The sequence below is a fragment of the Pelodiscus sinensis genome, chromosome 3, assembly GCF_052426305.1.
Source record: "Pelodiscus sinensis isolate ZL-2025 chromosome 3, ASM5242630v1, whole genome shotgun sequence".
NCBI lineage: Eukaryota > Metazoa > Chordata > Testudines > Trionychidae > Pelodiscus > Pelodiscus sinensis.
Window position 1 is genome coordinate 18,799,350 of NC_143054.1, and position 14,280 is coordinate 18,813,629.

Sequence of the window (14,280 nt, forward strand, 5' to 3'; positions counted from 1 at the left end):
AGCAAAACTCGTGAAGTCATTCTGCCGCTCTACTCTGCACTAGTTAGGCCTCAGCTGGAGTACTGTGTCCAGTTCTGGGCGCCACATTTCAAGAAAGATGTGGAGAAATTGGAAAGGGTACAGAGAAGAGCGACAAGAATGATTAAAGGTCTAGAGAACATGACCTATGAAGCCAGGCTTCATGAACTGGGCTTGTTTAGTTTGGAAAAAAGAATATTAAGGGGGGACATGATAGCGGTTTTCAAATATCTAAAAGGGTGTCACAAGGAGGAAGGAGAAAATTTGTTCCTCTTGGTTTCTGAGGACAGGACAAGGAGTAATGGGCTTAAAGTGCAGCAGGGGAGGTTTAGATTGGACATTAGGAAAAAATTCCTAACTGTCAGGGTGGTCAAATATTGGAATAAATTGCCAAGGGAGGTGGTGGAATCTCCCTCTCTGGAGATATTTAAGAACAGGTTAGATAGACATCTGTCAGGGATGGTGTAGACGGAGCTTGATCCTGCCTTGAGGGCGGGGGGCTGGACTCGATGACCTCTCGAGGTCCCTTCCAGTCCTATTATTCTATGATTCTATGAAAGGCAGATGGGGTAACAGGGCACCTATTTTCCGTCTAGGATCCTGCCTACTTGGGATGCGAGTGAGCAATGAATCTACCCAAGTACACCTTTGTTATCTTGGTTAGTATGGAAACACACATATAAATTGCATAACTCTTTAGACCCTAATTTAATATTGTGAACACCCATATAATGCATAATCATAACCATGTGGTGAATAGTATTATACGCACCCCTGTTTACTGATTTTCCAGCTTTTTAACTGATGTCATCAGGTTCCACCTCAGAAAACTCCTCACATTAGCAGCTTAAAGGGGTACAGGATATGTGACCCTAAATGTACAATTCACAGCAAATCAGGGAGTATGGAAGATACCATTATTAACCCATAGGCTATTCATTAAAATATTACATCTTGGGTGCATCTGCATGTACATCTATCCTGAACAAGCAGGGAAGGAGGAATAAAAATGAGTCTGTAAATCAATAGAAGCAGAGTCTGCCTGTGCTGTGCCCCACTATCATGGTTTCAACTACCAAGTCCACTTATTTAATCCTGATACACCCCAACCTGTCCCCACCTCCCTAGCTCCATCAGTGGATGTGCATCTTACTCATACTACCTTGAGTGGTTGCATGAGCCAGAGCAAAGTATTGAGTTAAAACTCAGATTACCAGACTTGGTAGCCTAAAACTGGGGCCATTAATCAAATCAAATGCTGGTTGCATTTACAAATTTTGTTGTTTAGAGATATTACTTGCTGCAGCTGTGTTGGAATCATGGATATGTAGAGCTGGACTTTGAGAGCTTATCCATGTCCTTCTCCCAGACTGAGAAAAGATTAAGCATATCTAGATCACACTAGACAAATGTTTCTTTAATGTGGTCTGGACAACCCCCATTAATGAAGATTCCACAGCCTCTCTAGGGGTATGTCTACACTGCCACCCTAGTTCAAACTAGGGTGGCTAATGTAGTCATTCAAACTTGAAAATGAAGTCTGGGATTGAAATATCCTGGGCTTTATTTGCATGTTCCCAGGCGCCGCCATTTTTAAATGCCCCATAGTTCGAACTCCTTGCCCATGGCTACACGTGACATGGGCTATGTAGTTCAAATTAAAGGTCCTAATTTGAACTACCATTACTCCTTATTGCAGGGTGGCAGTGTAGACATACCCTAGGGCTGTGTCTAGACTGGCCAGTTTTTCCGGAAAATCAGCCGCTTTTCCGGACAAACTTGCCAGCTGTCTACACTGTCCGCTAGAATTTCCGCAAAAGCACTGACTTCCCACTGTAAGAAATCAGTGCTTTTTTCGGAAATTCTATGCTGCTCCCGTTCGGGCAAAAGTCCTTTTTGCGCAAAACTTTTACACAAAAGGGCCAGTGTAGACAGCTGAGATTTGTTTTCCACAAAAAAGCCCCGATCACGAAAATGGCCATCAGGGAGTTTTTGCGGAAAAGCGTCCGTGCCAATCTAGATGCTCTGTTCCGAAAATGCTTTTAACGGAAAACTTTTCCATTAAAAGCATTTCTGGAAAATCATGCCAGTCTAGATGTAGCCCAGGGCTGTGGGCTTGTTTGGGACAATAAATTTCCATGCACATGGCAGAGGACATAAAAGATACCCAAGACATCACAGTTTAGCCTCTTCATGCCAATCTAGACGTAGCCTAGGTGACTTTGAATAAGGAATCTCTCTCAAACTAAGAGAATGCTTCAAAATAAAAATAACTTTTTAAGAGTGAATACTCTGCTGGGGGATCCAAGACCTACATAAAAGTAGCCTAATTTTCAGAAATTGTTTCATTCCACTGAATTCTAATAATTGAGCTATTTTAATTTAGATACCTAAATTCAGACAACCAATTAGAAAAAAATGTAACTTAACTGTCCCTGACTTATAGTGAACTTTCTGAACAAATGGCAATAAATATAATCTGTATACCACATCATCAAAATTTCAGTTTGTCTTGCATATTTATTTCTTGATATCAGGTTGCTTGGCATTTTTTATGTTCTTCAGAGTTAGATGTCAGAAGTGCTCAAGGTCAAATTTTCAAGGGCTCTGCACCCCTAATTCCTTAAATCAGGAACTTCCATCAGAACTGAGCCCATATAAACACCACGGGGATAACCAAGAATTTGAATAGTTTACTAGCTATCTGGAAGGAGTCTCCATTGCTGGCAATTTTTAAATCAAGATTGTATGTTTTTTCTAAAAGTCCTGCTCTAGTTCAAACAGGAAGGCTGTGTCTACATTGGCACCCCTTTCCGGAAAAGGGATGCTAATTAGACACTTTGGAATTGCAGATTCCGCAGGGGATTTAAATATCCCCCTCGGCATTTGCATGAACATGGCTGCCGCTTTTTTCCGGCTCGGGGTTTTGCCGGAGAAAAGCGCCAGTCTAGACGGGATCTTGCGGAAAATAAGCCCTTTTCCAGAAGATCTCTTATTCCTACTTGCAATTCCGAAGTGTCTCATTAGCATCCCTTTTCCGGAAAGGGGTGCCAATGTAGACACAGCCAAACTGTTTCAGGGAAGTTCTTTGGTATGTGTTACAATGGTCCCTTCTTGCCTCAGAATGTATGAAAACTGGGCTATATTTCTGGGTGCTGAAAACTTTGGATGATATGGCCCTTATTACTTCATCATTGCTTACAAAGTAACTGAGGGTATATCTACACTACTGCGCTAATTCGAACTAACTTAGTTCGAATTAGTTAATTCAAACTAACCTAATTCGAACTAACGCGTCTAGAACTAAAAACTAGTTCAAATTAGCGTTTTACTAATTCGAACTAGTATGTCCACATTGAGTGGACCCTGAACCGGGCTTAAGGATGGCTGGAAGCAGTGCCGGCAGCGCATCAGAGCAGGACTTAGAGCATGGAGATGCTGTCTCAGGCTAGCCGAGGGCTGTGCTTAAAGGGTCCCGACCCCCACCCCGGACAGACAGTTCTCAGGGGGGCCCCGCTTGAAAACCAGTCCTGGCTTGGAGTGCCCGGAGTGCCCACACTGGGCACATCACACCACTCGGCCATCAGCCCGGCTGCACTTGCCACAGGCTGCCATTTGGGGAGAGGGGGCAATCGGGGGGCTGCAGGAGAGCGTCCACACCCAGAAGCCCGCAGAGCCAGCCCAGTCCTTCCTATCGGGGGCTCGTGCCCCATTCCTCCCTCACCTCCTTCCACTTACCCTTCCCTAGCGCCTTTTCTTGATGTACAAAATAAAGGACAATTGTGTTCAAAAATGGAATCTGTCTTTATTGAACAAAACTGGGGGAGACTGGGAAAAGGAGGTGGGAGAGGGGAAGAGAGAGGCTGGGAGAGGGGAGGGCAACTAAAATGATCAGGGGTTGGGAACAGGTCCCAGATGAAGAGAGACTACAGAGACTGGGACTGTTCAGCTTAGAAAAGAGGAGATGGAGGGAACACAGGATAGAGGTCTCTAAAAGCAGGAGTTGGGTGGAGAGGGTGCATACAGAAAAGTTCTTCATTAGTTCCCATAAAGAAGGACTAGAGGACACCAAAGGAAAGGAATGGGTAGCAGGCTTCAAACTAGTAACAGAAAGTTCTTCTGCACAAAGCAAAGAGTCAACCTGTGGAACTCCTTGCTGCAGGAGGCGGTGAAGGCTAGAACTAGAACAGAGTTTAAAGGGAAGTGAGATCAAGTCATGGAGGTTGGGTCCATGGAGTGGTATTAGCCAGGGGGTAGGAGTGGTGTCCCTGCCCAAAGTTTGTGGAAGGCTGGAGAGGGATGGCACGAGACAAATGGCTTGGTCACTGTCTCCGGTCCATCCCCTCCAGGGTCCCTAGGGTTGGCCGCTGTCAGCAGACAGGCTACTGGGCTAGATGGACTTTTGGTCTGACCCAGGACGGCCATTGTAATCTCAGGGCTCAGGGTCGGGGGTCTCAGTGGACCCCCTTGATTTTCATGCACTCCTGCTCCTGGGTGGTCAGGCTGGCAGCTCTCCTGCCCTAGACGGCCACTTTCCTGTGCCTAGTGCGGAGATCGTGGACGAGGTCCACGATGTCCGCACTAGCCCAGGCGGGTGCCCGCCTCTTGCGGTCCAGGGCAAGCTCCCAGGAGCCGCCAGCCTGGTCCCGGGAAGAGGGGGAGGGTTGGGGGGCATCGGGTGGCTGGCTTGAGCCGTGCCAGGTGCAGGGTCTGCTGGCTGGGTGCTGGCAGGCTTGCACCTGGCACGGGCACCGTAGCCAGCCCGTGCCCCTTTAAGGGGTCCAGGGCCAGGAGGGGGGCAGACGAGTTTCCCTGGTGTTGGCCAGCGTGGCCACCAGGGAAACCTGGGAAGCCTTAGCCTCCCACTAGTTTGAATTAAGGGTCTGCACAGCCCTTAATTCGAACTAGCTAGTTCGAACTAGGCTTAAGCCTCGTAAAATGAGGTTTACCTAGTTCGAACTAAGCGCTCCACTAGTTCGAATTAAGTTCGAACTAGCGGAGCGCTAGTGTAGCGCCTATTAAAGTTAGTTCAAACTAACATCTGTTAGTTCGAACTAACTCTGTAGAGTAGACATACCCTGAAAGAGTTTAGTTATATGCAATAAGATAGAGCAAAAAACCCAAGACAATATAAGTTAATCTGATCCAAAATTGATTTATTTGGGGGTGGTCCTGCTTCAAGCAGGGGGTTAAAGTAGATAATCTCATGAGGTCTTTTTCCCTTCTTATCTTCTACGAATCTTTGAAAATGTTAAAGGCATATGCACCATACAAATAGTACGGCTACGTCTAAACTGGCATGATTTTCCGCAAATGCTTTTAACGGAAAAGTTTTTCCGTTAAAAGCATTTGCAGAAAAGAGCGTCTAGATTGGCACAGACGCTTTTCCGCAAAAGCACTTTTTGCGGAAAAGCATCTGTGCCAATCTAGATGCGGTTTTGCGCAAGAAAGCCCCGAATGCCATTTTCGTGATCGGGGCTTTTTTGCGCAAAACAATACCGCGTTGTCTACACTGGCCCTCTTGTGCAAAAGCATTTGTGCAAGAGGGCTTTTGCCCAAACGGAAGCAGCATAGCATTTCGGCAAGAACACTGACAATCTTACATGAGATTGTCAGTGTTCTTGTGGAAAGTCAAGCGGCCAGTGTAGACAGCTGTCAAGTTTTTGCTTTTGTGGAAAAACTTGCCAGTCTAGACGCAGCCTACATGTAAACAGAGTAGTAGGGGAAAAAGTTAGTATGTAAAACTATTTAATAACAGTGAGCACAAAAGATAACAAACCCATTGCTATGGCCCAGACAAATTATTTCTTACTAAGTAATTTCAATTTATTTTAAATACGTTAGGGTGCCTGTCTAGACCAGTGTTTCTGAAAGTGTTCCACGGAATCACTCTCAGAAACACATTAACTGACCGCCACGGTTTGTTTATTTACCGGTGCCGCAGCCACGGAGCCTTGTGGCTCCCATTGGCTCCATTTCATCCTTTGCAGCCATGGGGAGCCACGGGAAGTGGCGTGGGTTAGGCCACTGCTTCCTGCGGCTCCTCTTGGCTGCAAAGGACAAAACGGAGCCAATGGCAGCCGCGAGTCTCCGTGGCTGCGGCGGCGGTAAATAAAGAAACCAGGGCAGCCAGTTAATGTGTTGCTGAGAGTGATTCCACAGAACACTTTCAGAAACATTGGTGTAGATCATCTTTTCCACTAGTGTAATCCAATGTGGCAGATTGTCCACATGCTGGAATACACTGGCCAAAATTACTTGGCAAGTAGGAGCTGCTGTTTGGGGTACAGATGTGGCTAAGGATTCCAAGACAGGCACTAACTCAGTGTGACATCTGGGTAACCTCTACCGACAGATTGTCTATGGAACTTCAAGCTGCTCCTCTCCCAGCAGAACCCCAGAGGAAGAGTGATAGAGAATGCACAGTATTTCTTCATCTGGGGTTGTCTCATTTCTGCAGTTCAAGAGGAAACCCTTGTACAGACAGCTAATGTACAATTACCATCATCCTATGCTAATGGAGGCTAGCTCCTGTCTCACTGATTTTTGATCATATTTATTTTTGATCCCAGCAAATAAATCCTTGTCTTAATCTTTATCTCGTTCATAATTAACAAGTATAGGTGTGAATACCATCAAGCTGATAAAAAAAAAAACCAGGACACCCTGTACAGATTTGCCATCTCAGGAGGTGGCATTTCAGAATTAACAAAGGTGAACGGAATATTCATAGAATCATAAAATCATAGAATAATAGGACTGGAAGGGACCTCAAGAGGTCATCGAGTCCAGCCCCCCGCCCTCAAGGCAGGACCAAGCTCCGTCTACACCATCCCTGACAGATGTCTATCTAACCTGTTCTTAAATATCTCCGGAGAGGAAGATTTTACCACCTCCCTTGGCAATTTATTCCAATATTTGACCACCATGACAGTTAGGAATTTTTTCCTAATGTCCAATCTAAACCTCCCCTGCTGCACTTTAAGCCCATTACTCCTTGTCCTGTCCTCAGAAACCAAGAGGAACAAATTTTCTCCTTCCTCCTTGTGATACCCTTTTAGATATTTGAAAACCGCTATCATGCCCCCCCTTAATCTTCTTTTTTCCAAACTAATCAAGCCCAGTTCATGAAGCCTGGCTTCATAGGTCATGTTCTCTAAACCTTTAATCATTCTTGTCGCTCTTCTCTGTACCCTTTCCAATTTCTCCACATCTTTCTTGAAATGTGGCACCCAGAACTGGACACAGTACTCCAGCTGAGGCCTAACTAGTGCAGAGTAGAGCGGCAGAATGACTTCACGAGTTTTGGTTACAACACACCTGTTGATACAACCTAGAATCATATTTGCTTTTTTTGCAACAGCATCACACTGTTGACTCATATTCAACTTGTGGTCCACTATGACCCCTAGATCCCTTTCCGCCATGCTCCTTCCTAGACAGTCGCTTCCCATCTTGTATGTATGGAACTGATTGTTCCTTCCTAAGTGGAGCACTTTGCATTTCTCTTTATTAAACCTCATCCTGTTTACCTCTGACCATTTCTCTAACTTGCTAAGGTCATTTTGAATTATGTCCCTATCCTCCAAAGAAGTTGCAACCCCACCCAGTTTGGTATCATATTATTAATCACATAATATTAATTATCACATAATATTAATTTATCTCCAGCACAGTGACTGTTCATACAAGGCTTCCCTGAGTCACAAATAAAGGTTACAAATGAAGGAGTGTGGGACATTCACCTCCAGAACAGTGTTTCTTAAAAGAGCTTTAAATAGAAATGAAAATGTCACTTTTATACACAATAGACTACACTCCTTTTCCCTTTAATTTCTGAAAGTGCTCAACTTTATTATAAGGGTTAGCACAGTCTATCATTCCTTGAATAATAACCTTAAACAAATGCCAAATGCAAAGGTCTACAATTATTTTTGCTTCAATACAGCACTTAAGTCCTACATAATAAGTTCATTATTGCTCAGAAAGAATGAAATTCAGTAACTGCAGGGGCAGATGCCAAACCCACCACCATAGCTGTCTGGTTGATTCTGCCAGCTGTGTTTTGAGAAGAAGGCAGCTGCATGGAAGCAATACAAAGCATGCACTGGAGCCCAGCTCTGGACAGTGCGGTTTTTTTGGTGGGGGGGGGGGGGAAGGTGTTCTTTCCACAGCAATGTAGGTGTGGGTGCAGGAAAGCATGAGGACAGCTTCAGGAGTGGGGACAGGAGTGGAGGAGATTCACAACTAACCATGTCCAATGTCCCCACGATGGAGAGTGAACACATCAGTTAATTATATTACTACACTATTTCTAGGGCAAAGTAGCTGAGTGGTTGGCACAGCGGTTTTGCAGTTGCTCCACAGCCCATGTGCCCAGATGCCTTATTTTGGCAACTCACAACCCCTCAATGCAGCAGAGCCAGGATTTGTCCCAACATGAAAAATACTTACATTCTTACACGGCCTCAATATAGAAGGAATTACATGCTTTTGCTTTGCTGATCTGTTGATTCCTAGTTTGTCACTAGGTTGCTGATGGGGATGCCCAAACTTACCCACTTAAGCTACATCTAGACTGTAGGCTTCTTTCGGAAGAAGCTTTTCTGGAAGACATCTTCTGAAAAAACTTCTTCCAAAAGAAAACGTCTACATAGCAAAAGTGCATCAAAAAAGTGATCTGCTTTTTCGAAAGGTAGACTCCACACTAAATGGATACTATCTTACATTTAAGCTGTGATTATTATGGATGGAGTGGCCACTAGGGCACCTGTACCTTTTCCTTTTTCATCTTCTTTCGAAAGAACTCCCTTTTCCCCGTCCACGCATGCCTTTTTCCAAAAAGAGGTCTATTGGAAAAAGGCTTGTTCCTCGTAGAAAGAGGTTTACCAATGTCAGAAAAACCCCTCTGTTCTTTTCATATTATTCAAAAGAATGTGATTGCAGTGAGGATGTAAATGAAGGGTTTTTTTTCAGAAAAGCAGTTGTTTTTCTGAAAAAACTCTGCAGTGTAGACATACCCTTAATCACAGTGAGACTTAAAGGGGAACATTGTAGTTATTAGCAATGAGGCTGTGTCCAGACTCAGGGGTTTTTTCGGGAAAAGTAGCCTTTTTCCAAAAAAACTTCACCTGCATCTAGACTGCAGCCGCGTTCTTTCAAAATTAAATCGAAAGAACGTGGCTTTTCTTTCGACGGCGGTAAACCTCATTTCACGAGGAAGAAAACCTTCTTTCGAAAGTGCTTCTTTCGAAAGAAGGCGTTCTTGAATATAAATAGGGCTTCTTCGAAAGAGAGCATCCAGACTCACTGGGTGCTTTCTTTCGAAAAAGCGGCTTGCTCTTTCGAAAGTTCCGCGTGCAGTCTAGACGCTCTCTTTCGAAAGAGGCTTGCAGTCTAGACATAGCCTGAGTGAAATCCACTGCTCCTGCAGAAAGTCTGTGAACTTATGAATGTGAAACAATAAGGACAAATGTAACTAGGGGAAATTGGAAGGAAAAATATATTTTTTTCTATTTTAATTGTATGCTTTGAATGTTGTTTTAGTTTTAGCCAAAGTTTTTAGTTAAACTGTCTCAACTAGTGTGATTCTGCAACTTTTCTTTAAATGCAGTAAAGGGGAAGGAATAATGTACATTATGCTTTTCTAAGTTTTGTATTTTCTTGTAACAGGGTCTCCTCTCAATCGATACACTTGACTGAGTGATTGGTTAACCTGTTAACTGATTAAGAGTGATTTCAGCAGAGGAAGTCTGCATGGATTCCAACTGAAGATTCCTACAAGCAAGTGGAATCACAATGTTGTATCAGGCACAACAGACTGTGCAGATTTGTTGACCAAAGACTCTGCAAGGATATGTCTACATTAGCCACCCTAGTTCGAACTAGGGTGGCTAATGTAGTCATTCGAACTTGCAATGAAGCCTGGGATTAAAATATCTCATTGCAGGAGGAGTAACGGTAGTTTGAATTAGGAGCTTTAATTCAAACTACCTAGCCTGTGCCACGTGTAGCCGCGGGCAGGGAGTTCGAACTACCGGGCATTTAAAACTGGTGGCGCCCGGGAACATGCAAATAAAGCCCAGGATATTTTAATCCTGGGCTTCATTTTTGAGTTTGAATGACTACGTTAGCCACCCTAGTTTGAACTAGGGTGGCCGTGTAGACATACCCTAAGATACTGAGATGAATTCAGCCTAATTTTGGGGAACTCACAGTTACTTCTCACTGTGTTTCTGAGGGAACTGAACTGTTCTGATTTTAATTTGTTTTCTTTATGTATGTTTATGTACACCTGCCATGATAATATCTGAGGATTATAAAGTAACCAAATTATTCTGTAAAATTAGATTATTATTTGTTTCTTTGTGATAAGCTTTTTAAAAAGTTGTTTAAAGAAAATCATTTCTTTAGTTCCTTTTGGACCTTGAATGTGAAGAGGTTAATCCTGTGCACTCCTTGTTGACAGTTGCGAGAGTCTGAACTCTGGGTCTGCAGCTACTTTTTATGGGAGTTTGGGCTTTATTTTTGGGGCACAGAGAAGTGCAATGAAGTGAAGTCTAGTCCATGAAAGGTTTCAAAAGCAACTGCAGTTGGGCTGAAAATAGACTTCTAGTTTCTGTCACACTTGTGCCCTCACCATATAGCTGAGGTTCTATAAGGTCTCCTGCTACCATGGTAACTGCATCTAAACACGAGGGCTGTGTCTAGACTGGCAAGTTTTTCCGCAAAAGCAACTGCTTTTGCTGAAAAGCTTGTCAGCTGTTTACACTGGCCGCTTGAATTTCCGCAAGAACACTGACGATCTCATGTAAGAAATCAGTGCTTCTTGCGGAAATACTATGCTGCTCCCGTTCCGGCAAAAGTCCTTTTGCACAAAAGCTTTTGCGCAAAAGGGTCAGTGTAGACAGCTCAGATTTGTTTTGCACAAAAAAGCCCTGATTGCGAAAATGGTGATCGGGGCTTTTTTGCGCAAAAGCGCATCTAGATTGGCACTGACGCTTTTCCACAAAAAGTGCTTTTGCGGAAAAGTGTCTGTGCCAATCTAGACGCTCTTTTCCGCAAATTCTTTTAATGGAAAACTTTTCCGTTAAAAGCATTTGCGGAAAATCATGCCAGTCTAGACGTAGCCAACGATTCCTTAGAAAGCTTTTTAACTAAGTTACAGTAAAGACCAAGCTGTCTAATAGGGGAATAAAAACAGTTCTTTGCGAGTGGAAGAGAAGTGTTGCTAGAATCTCTAAGGGTGTGTCTATACTGCACCCTTAGCTCAAAATAAGATAAGGAAGTTGTGATGCAAATTGCATAGCTTATTTCAATGCTATTTTGAAATAAACCGCTATTCCAAAATGTCCCTTACTCCTCATGAAAGGAGATTTATAGGGATGTCAGAATAACAAGCCAGTTATTTCAAAATATATTTCAAAGTAATGGGTGCACTGTCATGTCGTGGAATAGCTATTTTGAGATCCTGGATGTATCCCGCAGTGTAGATCCTGGATAGATCCGCAATGTAGATGTACCCTAATTGTTTCTCCCTGTTTCAAATAGAACAGATAATTTAAGTGAAAATGGTTTATACATTTCTGCTTGGGTGATGCTCCCTGTTGTTTTTTAAAGCATGTTTGCCACCTGAATAGCATTTTACTGCACAGGACAGAACACAAGGACTCGCTTTGCTCCGGTTACAACTCTTTTAGATAGTGTATGCTATCACAATCAGTGTTGTACAAGTGAGAATGCTTATTTTCAAATCATGTGAGCCTAACGATTAGATATTTTACTTTCAAGTTAAATAAAAATTGTCTAGCTGGATAACTGGTGCTACAGGGAATGTAATCACTATCTATAAGAATGGCTTAGGGACAGATACTGACACCCTTACAAAAGGCTAAATAGTTCTTTACTGTGAAGTAGTCCTATTGATTTCAATGTGAGTAAAGGTATTACAGTGTAGCCCTTAATCACTGTACATTACATCTTTATTGTTTTTAAAGTTAGGATACCGTGTCTATATCAATAAAAACAGGCTCATTTTCAGAGATGCTGAGCATCTGTTGACTTCGGGTGGAATTGTGACTGCCTACAATTACTGAAAACCAGGACATGATTTAAGGGGCTTACAAACAGAAATAAATCTTTAGTCATATGCTCCAAAGTTCAGTGTGTTCACTTGATGGTCAAGAATGAGTGAGATTTCCAGATTACTGGCTCCAGATCGCCAATATTTAACACTAGCCACAAAAAATATTTAACATACTTCTGTACATTTCTGCCTGTCTGCCTGCTAAATCAGTGCTAACGAAATACTCTTTTGAACTCTTACTGAAGTTGAGGGTACGTAGCAACTTTCACGATAGGGCCTGGACAAATTAATGTAACTCTGAGTTTTGCTCTGGAAAGAATTTTAATTGCATTTATCTCAAAAACATAGCAGCTCTTCCATATTTCATTGGCTTGAGATATGTTTCACATATACATTATTAACGATAGTGCTATATATAATTAATACACAAACAACAATCATGGTAAAAACTTCATAAAGCTTGCAAAGTTAAGCACTCAGAAGTGCCAAAATTAAGGTCACCTATGCAACTTTAATTCAGCCCCCTTGTGCACGAGTCACATGAGTCTTAATTGCATCTTTATTAATCACCTGGATAAGGGGATGTATTCCATCCGCAGCAAGTTCACAGATGACACTAAGCTAGGAGAGAGGTAGATACACTGGAGGGTAGAAATAGAGCCCAGAGTGACCTAGACAAATTGGAGCAAACAAAATCTGTTGAGACCGAAGAATCCCAAGTACTGCTACAGACTGGGGACCGACTGGCTAAGCAGCAATTCTGCAGAAAAGGACCTCGGGATTACAGTGGAGGTGAAGCTGGATATGAGTCAACAGTGTGCCCTTGTAGCCAAGAAGGCTAACGACATATTGGGGCTAGATGGTTATGTGTTGATGGCTCATTAAGGACTTTGGTTTATCACACTGGGCCTTTGAAAAATGTCATCACCATTTTCGCGCAAAACAATACCGCGCTGTCTACACTGGCCCTCTTGCGCAGCCTATGGGTATGTCTACACTGCATCCATCTGTCGGCAGAGGGATGCAGAGTAGGCAGGTAGACATTGCAAATGAGGCAGGGATTTAAATATCCCGTGCCTAATTTGCATAAAAATGGCCATCACGTTTTGCCGACTCAGCACTTTGTCAGCAAAAAGTGGCAGTCTAGAGGGAGATCTGTTGAGAAAGAAAGCCTTTTTCAACAGATCCCTTATGCCCCCTGCAAGGAGGTTTATGCAAATTAGTCACGGGATATTTAAATCCCTGCCTCATTTGCAATGTTGACCTGCCTAATCTGCATCCCTCTGCTGACAGAGGGATGCAGTCTAGACATACCCATAGGCTGCGCAAGAGGGCCAGTGTAGACAGCGCGGTATTGTTTGCGCGAAAATGGTGATCGGGGCTTTTTCATGGAAAAGCGCGTCTAGATTGGCATGGATGCTTTTCCGTAAAAAGTGCTTTTGCGGAAAAGTGTCCATGCCAATCTAGATGCTCTTTTCCGCAAATGCTTTTAACGGAAAACTTTTCCATTAAAAGCATTTGCGGAAAATCATGCCAGTCTAGACACAGCCAAGCTGTGCCCAGAAATATTTTTTCTCTGTGTTTTAATCTGATCTTTTCTCAGTTGCTCTGTAATACCTAGCAACTAAGTATGCTTTATCACGTATATCTTTTTGTTTTGTTAATAAAATCACCTTGTTTAAGGTGATGATTTTATTCTTGAGTCCTGGAAGGTAACAGCAGGTGCATACCTAGTCTAAGAGGCCAGCTATTAGAGAGACCATTTATTTTCTGTCTTTTTTGTTTCTCTTTTTTCAAGTTCTCATGTGGTAAAAAAAGTCAGGTGTTTCTTCCTCTTTTTCAGTGCTTAAATCACTTGATAGTAGCAGCTACTTCCCAAGGACAAGGAATCTGTGACTTTGGGGAACTTTTAAGCAGAACCCTATAGAGGCAAGGTATTTTTATGGTCTCCCTTGGGCCCCCAACTTTTGCACTTGGAGTGCCATAGTGGGGAACAGCTCTGACAGCCCCTCAATCACTTGTGCAAAAGGACAACTAATCAAATGTGAGAGGAAATAATCAGGGACAGAGGCAACAAATTTTACCTCATTTCCTTACCCAAGAGGCAGGCCAAAGAACTACAGTATTGCCCCTGCGCAGGCAGTAGTCCATCCTGTCCTTCATAACAGATGTTTCTC